Genomic DNA, 21,078 nt, shown 5'->3' on the forward strand with positions numbered 1-21,078 from the left:
GTGCGTAAGGAGTCCCGATCCAGAAAGGGATGGGACTCCTTATGCCTCATGAGTACCACCACAGCAACCATCTTAGGGGTGAGGGCACAGAAACTGTCAGGCCCCATGCGATTTGAGCAAATGGATGGCTCCCTGTTGGGTGGCCATCCTGTGACACATATTACTGAATGGATAACATTAGAAATAGGGCCACACCAAGAGCTCATACGCTTCATCTTGGTCCCAAAAATGACGGAAGAAGTCATCCTGGGGCTGGCGTGGCTAGATAAATGGGCCCCAGCAATATGGTGGATGGGGGGTTATCAGCACCTGCAGATAGGGGTTGGGCCTAACCCACCACTGCATGAAAGACAAGTCCATAACCCAGGACAGGGGAGTGACGGAGGAGGTACCATGGCAGAGGCTAGGGCAGTGGGTGAGCCAGCGGCTTTCCCTGCCATATACAGAGACCTGGAAGAGGTTTTCAGCGAAAAGGAGTGTGACACCCTTCCTCCCCACCATCCCATGGACTGTATGATAGAGATACTCCCAGGGGCCAAGTTGCCGAAGCCCAAAATGTACTTTATGACCCCACAGGAGTTAGCGGAAATAAGGAAGTATATAGACAAAAATCTGAAACGGGGGTTAATACAACTGGCCAGATCCCAGATAGCAGCCCAGTCCTATTCAGGGAGAAGAAGAATGGGAGCTTGCACTTCATTTCATTTTCATTTCATTTTATTAAATTTGTATACCTCCCTACTCCCGAAGGACTCAGGGCGGTGAACAGCCAAATAAAATACATATAATTCAAATGTTAAAAAACCGTTAAAATACAATTAAATAATTGGCTCAGAGAACGAAATTTAAACCCCCCAAATTCATAAGACAAAATTTAGAAATTTTAAAAAGTTTAAAAAGTTTAAAAAGTTTAAAAGAGAGGTTAGGCCAGGCCGGCCTGCTGGAAAAGAAATGTTTTGATGGCACAGCGGAAAGCGCGCAGGTCCGGGATCCTCCGTATCTCCGGGGGGAGCTCGTTCCAGATGGCGGGTGCCCCCACAGAGAAGGCTCTCCCCCTGGGGGCCGCCAGTCGACATTGTTTGGCCGACGGCACCCTGAGGAGCCCCTCTCTATGGGAGCATACTGGTCAGTGAGACGCTACTGGTGGCAGAAGGCGGTCTCGTAGATACCCTGGTCCTAAGCCATGGAGCGCTCTAAAGGTGGTAACCAAAACCTTGAAGCGCACCCGGAAGACCACCGGGAGCCAGTGCAGCTCGCGCAGGAGGGGGGTCACATGGGAGCGCCCCGTCGCTCCCATAACCACCCGTGTGGCCGCATTCTGGACCAGCTGGAGCCTCCGGGTGCTCCTCAAGGGGAGCCCCATGTAGAGAGCATTGCAGTAGTCCAGGCGGGAAGTGACAAGGGCATGAGTGACTGTATTTAACGAGTCCCGATCCAGAAAGGGACACAACTGGCGAATCAGGTGAACCTGATAAAACGCCCTCCCGGCCACAGCTGTCAAGTGCTCTTCTAAAGACAGCTGTGAGTCCAGGAGGACCCCCCCAAGTTGCGAGCCCTCTCTGTGGGGGCCAATGACTCGCCCCCAATAGTCAGTGATGGCACCAACTGACTATATCGGGATGTCGGAAACCACAGCCACTCGGTCTTGGATGGGTTGAGCCTGAGTCTGTTCCTCCCCATCCAGATCCGTACAGCCTCCAGGCACCGGGACATCACTTCAAGGGCATCTTTGGGGTGGTCCGGGGTGGAGATGTACAGCTGGGTGTCATCAGCGTACTGGTGGTACTTTACCCCAAAACCACGGATGATCTCACCCAGCGGCTTCACATAAATGTTGAACAGAAGGGGCGAGAGGACGGACCCTTGTGGCACCCCACATACAAGGGGCCTCGGGGTCAACCTCTGCCCCCCTGCCAACACTGACTGTGACCGGTAGGAGAGGAAGGAGGAGAACCACCGCAACACGGTGCCTCCCACCCCTAACTCTTCCAGCCCGTGCAGCATGATACCATGGTCGATGGTATCAAAAGCGGCTGAGAGGTCTAATAGGACCAGGACAGAGGAGCAGCCCCTGTCCCGAGCCCTCCAGAGATCATCCACCAACGCGACCAATGCCATTTCCGTGCTGTACCCAGGCCTGAAGCCCGACTGGAACGGATCCAGATAAGCTGATTCATCCAGGTACTGAGGGAGCTGTCGTGCTACCACACTCTCAACAACCTTCGCAACAAAGCGAAGGTTGGAGACTGGACGGTAATTTGCCAATACTGCCAGGTCCAGGGAAGGCTTCTTGAGGAGAAGTCTCACCACCGCCTCTTTCAAGGCGGCAGGAAAGACACCCTCACTCAGAGAAGCATTTATAATCCCCTGGAGCCAGCCTCGTGTAACCTCCCGAGAGGCCAGCACCAACCAGGAGGGACACTGGTCCAATAAACATGTGGCAGCATTCAGTCTACTCAGTATCCTGTCCACGTCTTCGGGAGTCACAGAATCAAACTCTTCCCAGATAATATTCTCAAGACCTGCCTCCATCCTCCCCCCTGAATCTACCCCATCAGAGTCCAGATGTTCCTGAATCTGAGCGATTTTATCATACAGATACTGTACAAAGTCCTCGGCTCTACCCTCCAAGGGGTCCTCCCACGCTTCCTGAAGGAGCAGGGAGCGGGTCACCCTAAACAGGGCGGCCGGGTGGTTATCTGATGACGCAATATGAGCGGCAAAATAGTTACATTTTGCTGCTTTTATCGCCTCAAGGTAAATCTTAATATGAGACCTTACCAGTGTTCGGTCAGATTCAGACCGGCTGGCCCTCCAACTGCTCTCCAGGCATCTTTTCTGGCGCTTCATCTCCCTCAGCTCCTCGGTAAACCAAGGAGCCAAGCGAGATTGGCGCCGAGTCAGAGGCCACAAAGGCACAACCCGATCCAAAGCTCCAGCGGCCACCCTCTCCCAGGCGGCCACCAGGTCTTCAGTCGAGCCATGAGCCAGAGCCTCAGGAAACGGCCCAAGCTCCATCTGGAACCGATCTGGGTCCATCAGGCGCCTGGGGCAGAACCACCTCATCGGTTCCGCCTCCCTGCGGCGGGGTGTAGCGGTTCGAAGGTCAAGGCGAAGGAGGGAATGATCCGACCATGACAAGGGTTCAGTCACTATATCCCCAATATTGAGATCATTCAACCACTGACCAGAGACAAAAACCAAGTCCAGAGTGTTTCCCCCCGTGTGAGTAGGGCCATGCACTAACTGGGTCAGGTCCAAAGCCGTCATGGAAGCCCTGAACTCCCGTGCTGCCTCAGATGCTTCACCGATGGATGGCAAGTTAAAATCCCCCATGACCATAAGCCTCGGGGTATCAACCGCCACCCCGGCTATAACGTTGAGCAGTTCGGGCAGGGCTGCTGCCATGTGGCAGGGAGCCAGGTACGTGATCAGCAAGCCCACCTGTACCCCATGACCCCACTTCACCAGGAGGGACTCACAACCGGCAATCTGAGGAACAGTGGCCTCCCTCGGACCAAGACCTTCTTTTATAACAACCGCCACCCCCCCCCCGCCCCTACCCTGTGACCTCGGTTGATGAAATGCGCGGAAACCAGGAGGGCACATTTCAACGAGGGGGACCCCCCCTCTTGGCCCAACCAGGTCTCCGTAATTCCTGCCAGATCCGCTCCCCCCTCCTGAACTAGATCACAAATGAGGGGGGCTTTATTTACCACGGACCTGGCATTGCATAGCATCAGCCAAAGGCCCAGGGCCTGAGGGTCTGTGCAACCTGGGGAACAAGAGGAGAATTGGAGGCCGGAGCGCGCCACTGCTCGAAGACAGCGAGCGCGCACTCCCATAACATGATATGGCCCCCTGCTCCCACCATATCTGCCCCTCCCACCCACAGTACTGATATAATATCCATCAACAGCACAAGCTCTAACCCCCTCCTTGACCCCGAGTCCCGCACCTCCCGTACCGCGCTCTTCAGTTGGACCAGGCCTCCTCCCCCAAACCCACCCAACCCACCCCCCTCCCAGAGCCCTTTAAAATCCTATCTAAAAACTTCCCCAAGAAACCCCACAACCCCCTCTTCGCATCATGCCACCTCTCGGGATTCCAAAATCCGTCATCAAGGTAGGCCCTCGATAGTGAGGAGGGCCAGACCTGCGAGAGGGGGGAATCTCGCAGCGCAAGAAGGTCAGCAGCTGTAAACATCACAAAAGACAGAGGTGGAAAGTAAACTGGTCAGGGCTTCACCAGGTAGTCCAATAGTACTGGGTCAAGAGTAGATCTTCGTACCAGGAGCTGGGCTTCACTGCCCTCTCACAGCAATGGAAGAGGCCAGAGTCATCCCACCGCGTTCAGAGGATAATTATCCCAGTCACCCTCTCACAGTGACCGGGCCAGATGACACCGACAATAAAGTCAGAATAGTCCGTCCTTTCATTCGGTGGATGACAGAATAAAGTCAGAATAGTCCATCCTGTTGTTCGGTGGATGACAACAGCCCCCTCAGCACCTGCGTACCATTTTACCCAGTTCTCTTCCAGTTAGGGGTCGAATAAAAGGCCAGCAGTTCGTAAAGATGTTAATAGCGATGGTAATAGTCCCACGGGCACAAGATCTTCCCTGAGGCGAGAGTAGGAATAACGAAACAGCAAAACCCAATCCAAGGGTGGATGGCCATCAAAGGCCAACACCCACCCATACCTGGGGGAAAGGGGGGGAGGAGGGGCCACCCGAGGCGACCAAACCAAACCATGGTCAGCCTCCTGCCTCTCCTACCCCCAAATCTCCACAAACCCCCAGTCACAACTCTGATCTCACAACCCCCGATCACAGTAGGGGTCTCAGTCAATAGAAGCCAGATGGTAATCCTGAGGGCAAAGGCTGTCCGTATCTCCCCCATCCACCTACTGCAGGCTGTTTCCTTGGCCGGCCGGCCCGTGGCTGCCATTGCCCCCACAGCTGTCACTGCCGTCATTGTCGCCAGCCTGCAACCGGCCCCCAGGCTCCCCAAGCACCCCGGGGCCCCCGAAAATGTCCAAGAAGAACATCCCAGAGGTCCCAGAGGGGCGAGGGGGCGAGGGGGCGAGGGGCCTCTTCCAAGCCGCCGCCACCGCACAACCGCCGACCGCTGCCGAGCGCTTCAGCGTCCACTTCCTCCGGCGCTGAAAAAGCCAGAAACAGCTGGTGCAGTAAGGTCGTCGTCCCATCTTTGGTGCCGCCAAACGACAAGTCCAGCCCTGCCCTGGCATTCCGGAGGGCGAAAAGCCCTCAACAGGCAGGGCGCCGCCAAACGAGTCCAGCCCTGCCCTGGCGTTCCGGAGGGCGGAAAAGCCCTCAACAGGCAGGACGGACATTCCCCTCACTGGGGCTGGAGCCGGAGGTGGTCAAAACAGCTCCCGAAGACCCCAACGCCAGCAACTACTCCATCCCCCTAAACGGAGCTCAATCGGCCACCGCCATCTTGAGGCATGTGCAGCTTATGCATTGGCTTCTGGGGAATCGATGCAGTACGCGTAGAACACATGTACCTCCTTATGCTCATGAAGGACATGCTGGCCTGCCTGGCGGAGGGCTGCATCTTTACCAAATTGGATCTATGGGAGGCTTATTATTGAGTTAGAGTCAAAGCCGGGGATGAATGGAAAACTGCATTCAATTGCCCGTTGGGGAGCTACCAATTCAAGGTCATGCCTTTCAGGTTGCAAGGGGCCCCAGCTGTGTTCATGCAGCTCATTAATGAGGTCCTGCAGGAACACCTATATAATGGAGTGCTCGTCTACTTGAATGACATCCTGATATACACTAGAACCCTGGATAAGCATGTCCACCTGGTGTGTCAGGTACTAGGCAAACTGTTAGCAGCAAATCTATATGTAAAGTTATCCAAGTGTGAATTTCACAAAACACAGTTGGACTACCTGGGATTTCGGATCTCTCCTGAGGGCATGGAAATGGACCCCTCTAAGGTGAGGGCAGTGCTGGACTGGCAGGTCCCAAAAACCCATAAACAGTTGCAAAGTTTTCTGGGGTTTGCTAATTTCTATCGCCAGTTCATTCCATCATTTGCCCGCATGGCTCTCCCGCTAACGGACCTTCTATGGACCAAACATCTGGCTGGAAAGCCTTGCCCAGGTCACCCCATGCAGTGGACATTAGCATGTCAACAAGCCTTTGAACAACTGAAAACGTTGCTTGCTAGGGAACCAGTGCTAAAACACCCGGAACCCACTAAGCCGTTTGTGGTACAAGCTGACGCTAGCGACGTGGCGGTGGGAGCTGTTCTTTTGCAAACCAATGGGGGGGGGCTACAACAGTGTGCTTACACTTCCCATAATCTAAATGACACCGAACGCAAATGGGCTATATGGGAGAAGGAGGACTTTGCGGTTCGGTGGGCCCTGATGACATGGAGACACTTACTGGAAGAGGGTTTTTTTTTTTTTTTGCCATTTTATTTATGCAATTTATGCAATTTATGTGCCGCCCTATCTCCGAGGACTCAGGGCGGCTCACAACAGTAAAAATGCATAATTCCTCATTAAAAGCAATATAAAATTAAAATTCCAATTTAAAACAATTTAAAATTCATTAAAAAAAAAACCCTCAGTCCAGGCTGCGGAACAACCAGGTCTTCAAATTGCGGCGGAACGAGCAAAGGTCAGGGGCCATCCAGAGCTCCAGAGGAAGTTGATTCCAAAGGGTGGATGCTCCCACAGAGAAAGCTTTCCCCCTGGGGGTCGCCAGCCGACACTGTCTGGCCGACGGCACCCTGAGGAGGCCCTGTCTGTGGGAACGCACCGGGCAATTGGAGATTGTCGCTGGCTGCAGGGGGTCCGACAAATATCCCGGGTCTAGGCCATGAAGGGCTTTATAGGTGATAACCAGCACCTTGAACCTCACCCGAAGGGCAACCGGTAACCAATGCAAGTCGCGCAGGAGGGGTGTAACATGGGAGTGTCGGGACGCTCCCATCACAACCTGCGCGGCCGCATTCTGCACCAGCTGAAGCCTTTGAGTGGTTTTCAAGGGCAGCCCTAGGTAGAGAGCGTTGCAGTAGTCAAGATGGGAGGTGACCAGTGCATGAGTAATGGTGCGTAAGGCATATTGGTCCAAGTAAGGGCGCAACTGGCGCACAAGGTGGACCTGGGTAAATGCCCCCCGGTCACGGTCGCTACATGATCTTCCAAAGACAACCGTGAATCCAGGAGGACACTCAAGTTGCGAGCCCTATCCACAGGGGGTAACACCTCACCCCCGATGGTCAACGATGGAATATCTCGATCGGACCAAGATGCCGGTACCCACAGCCACTCAGTCTTGGTGGGGTTGAGTCGAAGCCTGTTCCTCCCCATCCAGGTCCATACCGCTTCCACGCAATGGGACATCACATCGAGGGCATCACTGGGCTGGTTTGGGGTGGTTATAAAAAGCTGGGTATCATCAGCGTACTGATGATACCGCACCCCAAAACCACGGATGATCTTCCCAAGCGGCTTCATATAGATGTTGAACAGGAGAGGCAAGAGGACCGACCTCTGGGGCACCCCACAAGTGAGGGGCCTCATAGCCGACCTCTGCCCCCCTGCCAACACCACTTGTGTACGGCCTGAGAGATAGGAGGAGAACCACCGTAAAACAGTGCCTCCCACTCCCAACCCCTCGAGCCATCGCAGCAAGATACCATGGTCGATGGTATCAAAAGCCGCCAAAAGATCCAAGAGGACCAGAACAGAGGAGTATCCCCTGACCAAGCCCTCCAAAGATCATCCACCAGCGCAACCAATGCCGTCTCCATGCTGTACCCCGGCCTGAAACCCGATTGGTACAGATCCAGGTAGTCTGCATCCTCCAGGGCCAACGGGAGCTGCCGTGCCACCACGCTCTCAACAACCCTCGCTATGAAGCGAAGGTTGGAGACCAGACGAAAGTTATCCAGTATGGTTGGATCCAAGGCAGGTTTTTCTTGAGGAGGGGTCTCACCACCGCCTCCTTCAAGGTGGCAGGGAAGATCCCCTCATCCAAGGATGCCATTATTACTGCCTGGATCCAATCCTGTGTCACCTCTTGGGCCGCATAAACTATCCAGGAGGGACACGGGTCCAGTACACACGTGGTGGCACTCAGCCTTCCCATAATCCTGTCCACTTCCTCAGGGGTGACAGGATCGAACTCCTCCCAGATCCCAAGACCAGCTGCCTCCTCACTGTCAGACCCTGCCCAGTCAGAGTACAGACCATCCCGAATCCGAGTGATCTTATCCAGCAGATGCTGACTAAACTCCTCGGTGCGTTCCCGCAAAGGATCCTCCCCCGCCCTCCAATTCAGGAGGGAGCGGGACACCCTGAACAGGGCGGCCAGGCAATTATCTGTGGACGCGATGAGGGCGGAGAAGTATGCCCACTTCGCCGCCTCCGTCGCCACCAGATAAGATCATGTGAACGATCTCAACTGGGAACGGTCAGATTCTGAACGGCTGGCTCTCCAACCGGACAGACCATAAAAAACTGGATACCCTCCAAACCCCACAAAAACTATTGCCCAAACAAGTCCGATGGGCGTTGTACTTCAGACAATTCAATTTCACGCTGAAGTACATTCCAGGTGGAAGGAACTTCTTAGCAGACGCCCTGTCATGGAAGCCGCAGTACACTGGTGGTCAAGAAGAGGTGCTTCAGGACTTCCGGTTTGGTTCCCGTCGTCGCCAGACGGTCTTTTTTCGGACCGCCAGCCCCGTCGCCTGTAAAGAGCCGCTTTGAGAAAGGAGAAGCGGCTTGGAAAACTCCGAATCCTAAAGGAATCGCGAGGAGAGCCGGCGAGAACAGGTAGAGCCCCTGTGAAGCCCCCAGACTGCTTTTCTTTGCTTCTGGGGAGGAAACAGGTGAGGCTCCCTATCCAGCTCGCCGAGGCTCCGGACTTCGGAGGCAATTCTACACTTCGTAGAACCAGACGGCGGGACCAACCTTTCCAGCGAAAACAAAGACAATTTTCCAAACAAACAGGGTGAAACCGGGACTTAAACTTGAAAACAGCAAGTATTTGTGCTAGCCCTGTGTCTAAATTTAAGTGATTTAAGATTGAAAGTCTCTTGAAAATGGTGCCTGGCTTCAGCGCTAGGGAAAGCTGAAAGCGAAAGTGGATTTGCATAGTCATTCTAATACGCTACAAAGTAACACTGTTTGCAACAAGCGAAGAGAAAGGAAAATTCTCTTTAAGTAAGCCTGATTTTGACCTAATTTTATCTTTAACTTGAACAAACCTGGGGGAATTTTTTAGAGGATTTTGTGGAGGAAGAAAGGGAAAAAAGACTTCCTTCCTTGAAAAAGTTAGACTACGTGGCAGAATGGCCTCAAAACAGACCAAGCAAGAAGCGAAGGCAGCAGGGGGGGATCCCCCACACACAAGCCACAACAACAGCCTCCTAGCCAGCAGAGCCAGAAAAAGGAGATTGATCTTGAAAACTTAAAAGAGTTTATTGCTCAGGCTTTGATGAGGCAAGATGAAAACATGGATGAGAAATTTAAAAAATCTCAACAGGAAATTAAGCAGGAGATTAAAGAAATTAAAGAGGTGGTTCAAGAAAAATATGATAAGGTGACCAAAAAGTTAATGACAGTGGTGACTGGTCTGTCAGATGCAGTTATGCAAACTGATAAAAAAGTGGAGGAATTAAGATCAGAAGTAGATATTAAAATGAAGGAGGCTGACCATAAAATTTTTAATGTTGACAATAAAATGCAAAGGATTGAAAATGAGATGACAATGATGCAATTCTGGTGTATGGAATTTGCTATAAGACTTAGAGGTATAAAAGAGAATAGCAGAGAAGACCTGAGAAGGATTTGTGCTGATGCTTTAGCTGTGATGTTAAAGATTAGCCCTGAAGAGATTTTCTGTAAGATGGATAAAGTTTACAGAGTGAATTCTTGGGTGGCTAAACAAAGACAATTGCCTAGAGATGTGGTGAGATACTTTACAGATAGAAGAATAAGAAATGATATTTTGCAAAGGTCCTTTGTCTCTGCTGTGCAAGTGGATGGAAGGGAAATTGGAGTTTATAAAGAGTTGCCGCCTAAGATGTTAAAAGACAGAAAGGACTTTGGATTTTTAGTGACTGAATTAAAGAAACAGCAAATCCCATTCAGGTGAGATGCTCCAACTGGCATAATATTGAGGTTTGAAGGAGAAAGATATCGATTGAATACTGTTGAGAAAGCGGAAGAATTTTATTCTACAGTTTTTAAAACAGGTTCAACATCCCCACGTACATCTTCAGTGTTGGAGATAAAGGAGAGTGATAAGGAGAAACAGTTTGAACAAGAGACTGAAGAGCAGTGTAAGCAGATGGAGCAGGAGGCAATGGAATTGCAGGGAGCTACAGGGGGATTCTTGGATGAGCCCCTGTTAGATCTCCCTCTGGAAACTGTAACTGGACCACCTAAAAACACAAGAGAAGTGGCTTTGGACCTAGCCCGGATGTGTGAAGCTAAAGATCAGCATATAACTCGAGCAGCTTACAAGCAAATCAAAGAAAAACAACAACAGGGAAGGTCCAAGCCACAGCAAGATAAGAAGGGAGCTAAGGGCAATATACAAGCATGTGAAGCCATGGGAGGAGCTAAGACGAAGACTATCAATTTGGAAGAAAGCCTTCAGCAAATGTTCTTATCGCTTCAAGAGGCTCCAGATGACAATTAAGTTTTTATCTTGGAATGTGAATGGATTAAACTCACCACAGAAAAGGAAGAAATTATTTAACTATTTGAGACAATTTTACAATGATATTATTTGCCTACAAGAAACTCATATTCGAATACAAGATCAAAAATACTTAGTAAATTCTAGATTAGGAACACAATTTATAGCTTCGAATTTGGAAAAAAAGAATGGCGTAGTGATTTACGTAAATAAAAGATTGTCAGCTAAAATTATAGAAGCAGATGACTGTGGGAGGTTTATAGCAATTGAAATTTATACAGAAAATGGTCCAATTTTGGTGATTGGAATTTATGCTCCTAATCAACAACAAGAAAATTTTTATAAAACATTGTATTCTAAAATATTGCAATGGGATTACAGATCTATTCTAATTATGGGAGATTGGAATGGAGTAATTGATCCTAAAATAGACAAAAAGAGTTTGGCAAAGTCAAAGATTAGACTACCACAGATTTTTTTTGATATGAAAGAAGATTTGGAATTAAAAGATATTTGGAGAATACATAACCCAAAAGATTTGGACTTTACTTTCTTTTCAGACAGACACAGATCCTTCTCTAGGATTGATTTTATTTCATTATCATCTGATCTACTTGTTAAAACAAAAAAAACAAAGATTTTTCCAAGGACTCTAACTGACCATAGCCCGGTATGGATAGAAATTGAAATGGGAAAGATTGAGAGAAGATCATGGAGAGTAAATGAAAATTTGTTTAGATATGAAAAGAATGTAAATGAACTTAAAAAGCAAATGAAAGAATTTTTTGAAATGAATTTGAATAAGGGTACCCCTATTGAAATTGTGTGGGATGCGAGCAAGGCATATATGAGAGGGGTACTCATTTATATGAATTCTAAACATAAATTAAACCAACAAAAGAAAAGACTTGAAATGGAAGCAAAGATAAAGAAAAAAGAACAGCTACTCATAAAAAATCCAACAGATGAAAGAATACAAGGAGCTATAAAACTTTTGAAAGATCAATTTCAGTTTAGGGTGACTCGCTCCCTTCTCCATCTGGGAGCGCGGGAAGACCCCTTGCAAGGTCGTGCTGAGGATTTTGCGCATTATCTGCACGATAAAGTCGCTCAGATTCGGGAAGGCTTGGACTCTGACTGGGTAGGTACAGGCGGGTTGTCCGAGGTCTGTCTTGAGATGGTTATCTGGGATGAGTTTGACCCTGTGACTCCCGAGGACGTGGACAGGATGCTGGGGAGGTTGAACGCAACCACATGTTTATTGGACCCGTGTCCCTCCTGGTTGGTGCTGGCTACCCGGGAGGTTACACGAGGCTGGCTCCAGAGGATTATAAATGCTTCCTTGAGTGAGGGGTTCTTGCCTCCCGCCTTGAAAGAGGCGGTGGTGAGGCCCCTCCTCAAGAAGCCCTCTCTGGACCCAGCTGTTTTAGCAAACTATCGTCCAGTTTCCAACCTTCGCTTCTTGGCGAAGGTTGTTGAGAGTGTGGTTGCGCGACAGCTCCCGCAGTACCTGGATGAAACCGTCTATCTAGATCCGTTCCAGTCTGGCTTCAGGCCCGGGTACAGCACGGAAATGGCATTGGTCGCGTTGGTTGATGATCTCTGGAGGGCTCGGGATAGAGGTTGTTCCTCTGTTCTGGTCCTATTAGACCTCTCAGCAGCTTTTGATACCATCGACCATGGTATCATGCTGCGCCGGTTGGAGGGGTTGGGAGTGGGAGGCACTGTTTTACGGTGGTTCTCCTCCTATCTCTCCGACCGGTCGCAGTCTGTGTTGGCTGGAGGGCAGAGGTCGACCTCAAGGCACTTGGTTTGTGGGGTGCCACAGGGGTTGGTCCTCTCGCCTCTCCTGTTCAACATTTATGTGAAGCCGCTGGGCGAGATCATCCGTGGTTTTGGGGTGCAGTGCCATCTGTACGCTGATGACACCCAGCTGTACATCTCCACCCCAGACCACCCCAACGATGCCCTTGAAGTGATGTCCCGGTGCCTGGAGGCGGTGCGGGCCTGGATGGGGAGGAACAGGCTCTGACTCAATCCCTCCAAGACTGAGTGGCTGTGGCTGCCGGCGTCCCGATATAGTCAGCTGGTGCCATTGCTGACTATTGGGGGCGAGACATTGGCCCCCACGGAGAGGGCGCGTAACTTGGGTGTCCTCCTGGACGCACGGCTGTCTTTAGAAGAGCATTTGACGGCCGTGGCCAGGGGGGCTTTCTATCAGGTTCGCCTGATACGCCAGTTGCGCCCCTTTCTGGATCGGGACTCCCTATGCACGGTCACTCATGCCCTCGTTACTTCCCGCCTCGACTACTGCAACGCTCTCTACATGGGGCTCCCCTTGAGGAGCACTCGGAGGCTCCAACTGGTACAGAATGCGGCCGCGCGGGTACTTATGGGGGCGACATGGCGCTCCCACGTGACACCTCTCCTGCGCGAGCTGCATTGGCTTCCAGTGGTCTTCCGAGTGCGCTTCAAGGTGTTGGTTCTCATCTTCAAAGCGCTCCATGGCTTAGGACCCAGCTATTTACGAGACCACCTTCTGCCTCCAATAACCTCCCACCGGCCAACACGCTCCCACAGAGAGGGCCTCCTCAGGGTGCCGTCTGTCAGGCAATGTCGGCTGGTGACCCCCCAGGGAAGAGCCTTCTCTGTGGGGGCACCCGCCCTCTGGAATGAGCTACCCCCAGGGATACGACTAATCCCGGACCTCCGGACCTTCCGCCGGGCCCTGAAGACTTTTTTATTTCAGCAAGCCGGGCTGGGTTAAAAAATTTTAATTGGGTGAATTTTATGGGTAACAGGGTTTTAAATTGGAGAAGCCTAAGATAATTTAATTTTGTTTTAATGTATTTTAATATTCGTATTGTGTGTTTTTAATTCTGGCTGTTCACCGCCCCGAGTCCTTCGGGAGAGGGGGCGGTATAAAAATTTAATTAATAAATAAATAAATAAATAAATATGCTTATGGCGGAACAAACAGCAATTAACCTACAATTTGCAAAACATAATACATTCTGCAACGCTAATAAACTGGGCAGATGGTTGGCTTACACATTGAGGAAGTGACAGAGTACACAGGTTATTGGCAGCATTGAGAGTGGAGGGAAGGAAATTTTTCAACAAAAACTAATTAAAGAAGCTTTCTTGGATTATTATACCAAATTATATGCTAAAGATGATATAAAGACTGGACTTATAGATAAATTTTTAGAAGAAAGAAGAGTTATGAAAATTTCTAGTGATCAAAAGGAAAGAATGAGTCAACCTATAACAGTTGAGGAGATTACTGCCACAATTAAACAATTGAAAACAGCTAAAGCGCTGGGGACGGATGGTTTAACTGCGGTGTACTATAAAACTTTACAAGCAGAAATGATTGAACACCTTAAAGATCTATTTTGTAGTATACAACGAGGGGGTAAAATACCTCCTTCATGGAAAGCAGCTTATATTTCATTGATACTGAAAGAGCAAGCAGGTCCTAAAAAACCTGAGAATTTTAGACCAATATCTCTTCTGAATAATGACTATAAAATTTTTGCAAAAGTATTAGCCAACAGGTTAATGCCAGTTATTCAAGAGGTGATTCATCATGATCAAGCAGGATTTATAGAAGGCAGATACATGAAGGATAATGTAAGGCAAATAATAGACTTATTGGAATATCTTGAAAAGAATAAACAGATCTCTGCAGTGCTGGTGTTTTTGGATGCGGAGAAGGCCTTTGATAGAGTGGATTGGAACTTTCTATTAAAGACTTTAAGAAAAATGGACTTTGGGGATCAGTTTATACAGGTGGTTGCAGCAATTTATCAACAACAAATGGCACAAATTATTATTAATGGAAGTCTGACTACAAATTTTAGTATTGAAAAAGGAACAAGACAAGGTTGTCCGCTATCCCCATTGTTATTTATTTTAACACTAGAAGTCTTGTTGAACACAATACGGGACTTGAGTACTTTGAAGGGAATAGTGATAAGGCAAGAGGACTATAGAACAAGGGCATTTGCAGATGATCTGGTTGTTACCCTAACACAGCCAATGGAATCAATAATCCAGATGAAAGACATTATAGAAGAATATGGTATGGTATCAGGATTTAGACTGAACCAGAAAAAAACTAAGATGATAGTTAAAAATATGACACAAGATCGAAAACAGGAACTTGAAAGTAAGGCAGGCTTTGAAATAGTATCAAAGGTTAAATATCTAGGAGTTCAAGTTGCAGACTCAAATATAAAATTGTTCCAAAATAATTATGAGGTGTTGTGGCGAGAGGTACAAAAGGATATGGAAACTTGGAAAAAACTGCAGCTGTCTTTACTTGGAAGAATAGCAGCAGTTAAGATGAACGTTCTGCCTAGATTTCTTTTTTTGTTTCAAATGATTCCGGTGCTTAAAAGTGATAAACAACTGACAGAATGGCAAAGAGGAGTGAATAAGTTTGTCTGGAATGAGAAAAAGCCGAGAGTTAAACTGAAAATTATGCAAGATGTTTGTGAAAGGGGTGGCCTTAAACTTCCAAACCTACAATTGTATTATGAAGCAGCAGCCTTGACGCAAGCAAGTGATTGGTTTGGAAGGATAAAGACTGGAATATTGAATATAGAAAGTCATGATCTTGAATTTGGTTGGCATGTATATTTATTCTATGAGAATAAAGTGGATAAAGTATTCAAAAGCCACATACTTAGGAACTCTTTGATGAGAGTCTGGAAGAAGCACCGATTCAAATGGGATTACAAAATACCGTTATGGCTGGATCTTGGTCATATTATGTGGAATACAAATATAATGTCACTCGGGGGGTTGTTATACAAAGAAGTTCTTTTTATGGATGGGGGCAGATGGCAACTAAAGACATTAGAAATACTGTTGGAAGAAGGGATTAATTTAACTTGGCTACAGTATAATCAACTTCAACTGAGATGGAAAGAAGATCAAAAAACTGTTATAATGATGCACGAAGAAGAATTGGTTAGACATATAAAAGAGAAAGGCCCAATGCATATTAAGAGGGTTTATAATGTTTTGTTAGAAAGAGATTCGGAAAATGAATTGGTTAAAGATTGCATGATAAAGTGGGCGCAAAATTTTGCAGAACCAGTGATGTTGGAAACATGGGAAAAAATATGGGTCCAGAATGTCAAATTTACACAGTCGCAGAATTTGAGGGAAAATGTTTATAAAATGTTCTATAGGTGGCATTTAGATCCTAAGAAACTGTTGTGCATGTATCCTAATGTTCAACCAAAATGTTGGAGATGTGATTGTTTAGATGCTACATATTATCATATCTGGTGGACTTGCAAGAAAGTGAAGGCTTTTTGGATAAAAATTTGGTGGGTTATGCAAAATGTTCTGAAGAAAAAAATTCAATTCTCTCCTCAATTGTTTTTACTGGGTATAGTTAAGGGCTTTTCAGTGGGTGAAACAAAATTGATATTGTATATGGTGACAGCAGCGAGATTATTGATATGTCAATATTGGAAAAACGATGTTATGCCTACTATTGAAGAATGGACTTTGAAGATGGCCAGTTTTGCAGAGATGGCGAAGATCTCAGTGTATCTAAAAGATCAGACTCAAGAGACTTATGTTTGGGAGTGGAAGAAGTGGATAGATTATGTGCAGAATAAATATCAAACTAAGAAATATCAGATAGCTTTTAGCTGAATGTATTATGCAGGAATAGATTAACTGAATTTTATGAAGATATAAACAGTACACAGGGGATGGAGGGGTTTAAGTTTTACAAAATGTGATTTTGATTTGGATTTTATCTTGAGGAAGTCTTGGGGGGAGGGGAGGGTTAGGGAGGGTTTGGGGGGGGGAAACTGGGGAGAAAATGTATTTGTAAAACTTTTTAAATAAAAAAAAGAAGAAGAGGTGCTTCAGGCCATGATACCGACACCGCACTACCTGGCGCAGGTGGCTCAACAGGCACAAGAGATGTCCGGACAGAGGGAGCAGATAGAGGTCATAACCCGTTCCATCCGAGCAGCACTCCTGGCCGATCCATGGTTCCAGGAGAACCAACGATTACTCACCCAATGGGATGGCCTAGCATGGAAGGGGTAAAAAATCTACATACCCAGCACCCACCGCCTGACGGTGCTGCGGTGCTGCGGTGCTGCCACGATGCCTGAGCGGCCAGGCATTTCGGGTTTTTGAAGACCCTCCACCTAACGAATCAGCAGTTTTGGTGGCCTCGCATGAAAAAAGACTTAGAGGACTACGTATGTAGCTGCGTTGTATGCACCACCATGAAAAAGCGGCAAGGAAAACCCCCTGGACTGGCCATGGGAAGAACTGGCCATAGACTTTATTATAAATCTCCCGGAGAGCCAAGGCAACACGGTGATCTGGACAGTCATAGACCTCTTTTCCAAGCAAGCCCACTTCGTGGCTTTTTCTGGCCTCCCATCAGCCAGGAAGCTGGTGAAACTGTTCATCACCCATATATACCGCCTACGTGGCGTGCCGCAGAGAATCGGATCCGATCGAGGGGTGCAATTCACTGCTAGGTTCTGGTGTCAGTTCCTAACCATGGTAGGGTCCTCCCAAGGCCTCAGCTCTGCGTTCCACCCAGCTACTAACAGAGCCTCTGAGAGGACTAACGTGATGGTAGAGCCGTATCTACGCTGCTATGTAAAGCACCAACAATCATGATTTACTACCCTTTGCTGAGGTGGCCTATAATAACGCGGTGCACAGTAGCACCGGGTTTACCCCCTTCCAGATTGCTACTGGGGTGGAATTTGTTCCAATCCCAGAGTACTTCTTGGAGAACCCCAAGGAGCTGGGCCTGCAGGAGTGGATAGCCAGAATGCAACGGGTGTGGGGAACGGTTAGAGAGGCCTTACGGAAATCGGCAGAGGGCTATAAACGTCAGGCAGACAAGAAACGGAATCCACAATCCCCCTTTATATCGGGCAAAAGGTATATTTGTCCACGAAATACCTTAAGTTGAAGGTACCATGCAAGAAACTAGCCCCTAAGTTTATTGGACCATTCCCAATTGTAAAAGTCATTAACCCAGTTACAGTAAAACTGGGTTTTACAGTAAAACTGGGTTTTACGGATCCTTATCTGGATCCGTTCCAGTCGGGCTTCAGGCCTGAGTACAGCACGGAAACGGCATTGGTTGCATTGGTGGATGATCTCTGGAGGGCTCGGGACAGGGGTTGCTTCTCTGTCCTGGTCCTATTAGACCTCTCAGCGGCTTTTGATACCATCGACCATGGTATCATGCTGCACCGGCTGGAAGAGTTAGGGGTGGGAGGCACCGTGTTGCGGTGGTTCTCCTCCTTCCTCTCCGACCGGTCGCAGTCAGTGTTGGCAGGGGGGCAGAGGTCGACCCCGAGGCCCCTTGTATGTGGGGTGCCACAAGGGTCCGTCCTCTCGCCCCTTCTGTTCAACATTTATGTGAAGCCGCTGGGCGAGATCACACGTGGTTTCAGGGTGAAGTACCACCAGTACGCTGATGACACCCAGCTGTACATCTCCACCCCGGACCACCCCAATGATGCCCTTGAAGTGATGTCCCGGTGCCTGGAGGCTGTACGGATCTGGATGGGGAGGAACAGACTCAGGCTCAACCCATCCAAGACCGAGTGGCTGTGGTTTCCGACATCCCGATATAGTCAGTTGGTGCCATCACTGACTATTGGGGGTGAGTCATTGGCCCCCACGGAGAGGGCTCGCAACTTGGGGGGGTCCTCCTGGACTCACAGCTGTCTTTAGAAGAGCACTTGACGGCTGTGGCCGGGAGGGCGTTTTATCAGGTTCGCCTGATTCGCCAGTTGTGTTCCTTTCTGGATCGGGACTCGTTAAATATGGTCACTCATGCCCTCGTCACTTCCCGCCTGGACTACTGCAATGCTCTCTACATGGGGCTCCCCTTGAGGAGCACCCGGAGGCTCCAGCTGGTCCAGAATGCCCCCGTGCGGGTGGTTATGGGAGCGACGGGGCACTCCCATGTGAGCCCCCCTCCTGCGCGAGCTGCACTGGCTCCCGGTGGTCTTCCGGGTGCGCTTCAAGGTTTTGGTTACCACCTTTAGAGCGTTCCATGGCTTAGGATCAGGGTATCTACGAGACCGCCTTCTGCCACCAGTAGCCTCTCACCGACCAGTACACTCCCATAGAGAGGGGCTTCTCAGGGTTCCGTCGGCCAAACAATGTCGACTGGCGGCCCCCAGGGGGAGAGCCTTCTCTGTGGGGGCACCCGCCATCTGGAACGAGCTCCCCCCCAGAAATACGGAGGATCCCGGACCTGCGCGCTTTCCGCCGTGCCATCAAAACATTTCTTTTCCAGCAGGCCGGCCTGGCCTAACCTCTCTTTTAAACTTTTAAAAAAAATTTAAAATTTCTAAATTTTAAATTTGTCTTATGAATTTGGGGTGTTTTAAATTTCGTTCTCTGGGCCAATTATTTAACTGTATTTTAATGGTTTTTAAACATTTGTATTATATGTATTTTATTTGGCTGTTCACCGCCCTGAGTCCTTCGGGAGTAGGGAGGTATACAAATTTAATAAATAAATAATAATAAAAAAAAAAAGAAAACTCCAACTTCCACGACTACTAGGGAAAACCCATCCGGTTTTCCATTGTAGTTTGCTATGTCCAGTTTGGACAGCCCCCTTAAGGGGGCCCCCTCCTCAAAAACCCCCACCCATAACCAGGGGGCGAGCAGCATTATGAGATCGACAAAATATTGGACGCCCAGTGGCACAGGGGCCAGCTACAATATCTCATCCTGTGGAAGGGATACCCATTGTCAGAAGCATCATGGGTGCGCAGCACAGATGTGAGGGCAGCCTGGCTGGTTACTAAATTCCACCAACAGAACCCAACCAAACTGGGGGGGGAGGGGCAGGCGGTGGCCAGGAACCATCTCATTGTGCCCTTTGTTTTCCAGGTGCCATCTTCGTGGTAGGGGGGCCACATGTCAGCCCTGGTGTTCCTGGTGGCCCAGGGCTGCCATTCCAGGGGGGAAGGAGAGCCGCGCGGCCGCACCATGCCCACCAAGTGCCATACCGACCAGACCAACAAAACCATGCAAGGATACCGGCCGGATGGGCAAGGACAGGCCAGATCCAGCCAGACCCAGTTGCCACTGCTGAATCTGCAGCCGAACAGCTGTGAAGCGGCCAAACAGCTGAGAAGCGGGGCAGGCGCCTGTGCTCTGGGTGTGCCTAGCCGTTTGGGGCCTGATAGTTTCTGCATGAGGGGTGGGGTACACACGTGGATGGTTGGGGAGAGGCTTAAATGGTGAAGGTGGCACTGGGCGGTTAGTCCTGACTTTATTTTCACATGGAGATCGTCAGTTCGTACCAGAGCTATTCGTGACAAAGATAAAACAATTGCAAACCAGGACTGTGTCCTTTGCTTTCTTTCTGCGAATTAGCGGAACCTGACAGTAGGTTTCTATGTCCTTTTTCAAAGAGGGCCACCAGAACTGCCATTTGACTAGGTGTAAAGTTTTCACGAAGCCAAAGTGTCCAGCAGCTTTCGAATCATGGGCCCATTGCAGCACAGTTCCCGTAAGACTGGTGGGGACATATAGTTTAGCGCCAATCCATGCTAGGCCACCTCACATGGTGCACTCATTTGAGTGGGACAGGAACCAGTCATCACTTTTCAGCGCTCCTTTCAGCTCCTCGCTTAAGTCACTGGGAAGGTTGAGGTCCACTTTCTCCTGGGCTCAGGTGACCACCGGGGCAGCCAGTTGCTTGGAGGGGATAACTGGGCGGATTACTTCTGGCCGAGCACTATTGTACTGGGGCAATCTAGATAAAGCATCTGCCATAAAGTTCTTCCCCCCAGGAAGGTAGCGCAAGGAAAAATTAAAAAGGTTAAAGTTTTGCGCCCAACAAATTTGCTTGGGTGACAGTTTTCAGGGCGTTTTTAAGGCTTCCAGGTTTTTATGGTCAGTCCACACCTCAAAAGGGTGTTGTTGTGACCCCGACTCCCGAGCTTGTCCTAACAGAGGAAGAGGACTCAGAAGGTGATGGGGAGGAACTGACAAGGCCTCCCTCTCCAGGACCCTCCTTTCTGGCAATGCCTCAGGTTCCATCCGAAGGCCAGGAGGAACAGCCTGGGATGTGCCAGGAGGAAGGCATATTGGAGCACCAATTGATAGGGAGCGAGGATGATGAATCCTGGCTTGATCCCAGGCAGCGTTGGAGGGAGAAGCGTGTGCAGCAACGGAAGAGGCGTGGGAGGGCCAGAGATTGAGCTGAGTCACGGAGCCACGCCCCACCAGGAATAAAAGTGGGTGGGATTGCTCTTCAGGCTTTGTGACGGACAAAGTTAAACCCTGAAAGTCACATCATGATCTCTGAAATTTGGCTTGGATAAATTTTGGACTGAACAT

The sequence above is a fragment of the Pituophis catenifer genome, unplaced genomic scaffold (assembly GCF_029215685.1).
Source record: "Pituophis catenifer annectens isolate HBS135680 unplaced genomic scaffold, rPitCat1.0.hap2 SCAF_5, whole genome shotgun sequence".
In the NCBI taxonomy this organism is placed as follows: domain Eukaryota; kingdom Metazoa; phylum Chordata; class Lepidosauria; order Squamata; family Colubridae; genus Pituophis; species Pituophis catenifer.